This window comes from Phoenix dactylifera, chromosome 14, assembly GCF_009389715.1.
Source record: "Phoenix dactylifera cultivar Barhee BC4 chromosome 14, palm_55x_up_171113_PBpolish2nd_filt_p, whole genome shotgun sequence".
Taxonomy (NCBI): Eukaryota; Viridiplantae; Streptophyta; class Magnoliopsida; order Arecales; family Arecaceae; genus Phoenix; species Phoenix dactylifera.
The window spans coordinates 21,245,640-21,248,320 of NC_052405.1; the positions used below are offsets into that span (position 1 = coordinate 21,245,640).

General features: G+C 36.3%; 1 non-coding gene across 1 annotated transcript; it reads right to left on the reverse strand.

The window, feature by feature from the left end:
* Positions 1–1,782: 1,782 nt before the first annotated feature.
* Positions 1,783–1,892, reverse strand: LOC120113209. Its single transcript, XR_005515011.1, has one exon. It is a non-coding gene; the product is annotated as a small nucleolar RNA R71 (small nucleolar RNA).
* Between the last annotated feature and the right edge of the window lie 789 nt (positions 1,893–2,681).

The following is a 2,681-nucleotide window of genomic DNA, read 5'->3' on the forward strand; positions in this document are numbered from 1 at the left end:
TTTATACGATTTATCTTTTTGATTATGCCATGATTTTTATATATTGAAAATTCTTTTATGATTTATGCTTATTGATACATGTCTTCCTCGATTATTTGATTCATCGTTGACGTTATAAGGCACGTTGAATACTTAAAAAGAGAATTCGAGTTATCAAGAACATACTCCATAATTAAATTTTATCTGCTTATAATTCTTAAAAAAAAAAGAATCATAGAATTTATCGCATGAATTTAATATTATCAAAGAAGATTCTGGATCCCTACACCATCTTAATCTATCCAAACTTCGATTCTCTATTTATTGATTTATTTTCTATTTGCAAAACATCATCTTAATCCACAAATTTATTGAATTAATTAATCTAAAATTATACTAAATAATCTCATATATATTTCGTTCTCTGAGGATTCGACCTCGGACTTCCGAGAATTTACTACTTGTACGATTCTCCTATACTTAGAAGATTAGTTTTGCGAAAGCATTTTTGCAAACGCGTCAAGTTTTTGGCGCCGTTGCCGGGGAGCGGCTGATTTATTAGCATATTTTTAGATCCAATTAGAGATTTAGTTTAGGTAAGTTTCTATTTTCTATTAATAAAAAAAAAGAGAAATTTTTTTTGCTTGATCAACTATTCAATGTAATTTAATGTCATGTCATAAAACATTAAAAAAAAATCTTTTGATTGTTGCATATAGTGTAAGGCATTAACATAAAATATTCTAAGGGCTGAACCCATTAAAAAAAGATAAGATCGGAATTTCATCACTCGTCCTTAGCCCAAAAATCATCCCAGTGCATAAATATCCTAAGCTTAACTAAAATCAACTAGACATTGGCCCCTAAGGACATTCGAGCTCAATAGGACGATGACCATCGAAAGTTGCACCAATTTCGCTCTATAGCCCAGTCGATGTCTAGGCAAGCTTTGTCCCTCTAAGGAAGACAGTCTCTGCTCAAGGAAAGTGAGTTTTAAGTGGAACCTTTGCTAAACGCATCGTGACCCCTCCACTTACCTGGGAGCTTACCTGGTCGATTAGGTTACTTGACCGGATTGGAGGCTTAGGTGTCCTCATCAAACCAATTAGGAACTGTCTAGAAATTTAAAAAAAACATTAGAAATTGAGGTGTAATATTTTGATGCATGCTTGATTGTGAATAGATTTTTGTTTTACTGTATTAGGGTGTCGTTTTAGACATCTTTAGGTGGTACTTGTACTTAAAACAAAAAAAAAACAAAAAAAAGGAGAGAGAAAAATTTTGCATGCTAAAGTGGAATAGGGACGACACCGGTTGATTAAGTCGTACAACTTAGATCATCCCTTAGGACACATCCCTGAAATTCCATCACAGTATCTCACACCTTGTGAGATGGATGATTTAAATGAAGATGTGGGGAGTCACCACGATTGAAAACGTGAACCCCATGTTATGACTCTGAGACAATACCTACAACCGACTAGGACTAGTCGGCCTTCATGCATAATTTTTTCTGATAACGTAGGACACTTTGAAATCAAACCAGGGGTAATTCAATTGCTGCCCAAGTATCATGGGATGGAATCCGAGAACCCTTATCTTCACCTTAAGGATTTTGAGGAAATTAGCATCACATTTAGAGTGCCAAATGTATCGGAAAATGTCCTTAAATTGACCTTGTCTTCTTTTTCCTTAAAGGATAAAGCCAAAATATGGCTGAACTTCTTGAGACCTAGATCGCTAGGAACATGGCATAATATGTAGAGAGAATTTTTGAAAAAATTCTTTCTCACACAAAGGACTAACTTTTTGAAAAGGCACATTAGTAATTTCCAACAAAAAGACCATGAAATATTTTATGAATGCTGGGAGAGATTTAAAGAGTTGCTTCTCTCTTGTCCTCATCACGAGTTTGAAACATGGAGAACCATTAGTTTCTTTTACGAAGGGTTGTCTCCACAGTTAAAACAATTTATAGAGACCATGTGCAATGGTCTATTTTTGGAAAAGCAACCCGATGAGGCATGGGACTATTTAGACTCTCTTGCAGAGACTACACAATTATGGAATACAGGGGACAGAATGAATAAACCTTTGCCTAAGCCTACTAGCATTGGACATGGGGGCCTTTACAACCTTAGTACTCAGGATGATATTCAGGCTAAAATGGCAGCCGTTACTATGAAGGTAGAGAAAATTGAACTTAGAATGATTGAACCCGTTAAGACCGTAGAACATAACAGCGAGTGTTATGAGATTTGTGAGATGCCGGCCATCTCACCACTCATTGCCCACAATACCCGCATTCAAGAAAGTGTTGCACGATCAGGCCAATGTTATGAATGCATATCAAAATTTTTTTAATAATCTTTTTTTGGGTACTTACAACCCTAGATGGAAGAACTATCCAAATTTTCGGTGGAGGAATGACCAACCTCAACAAGTATATTACCCAACTCCTCCACCTCCGCAACCTCATTATGCACTCACACCCCCTCAAAAACCCAGTATCGAAGAAACTTAGCAATCTTTCATGCAAGGTCAAGCCAAAATCAATGATGAAATAAGAAATCAACTGACAACGCTAACTGCTGCTTTAAGTTCTCCAGAGAAGGGCAAGCTACCAGCTCAACCACAACCTAACCCTCAAGTCTACGGTGGTAGCAATGCATCATCTTCAACTTCGCATAAAGAACAAGCAA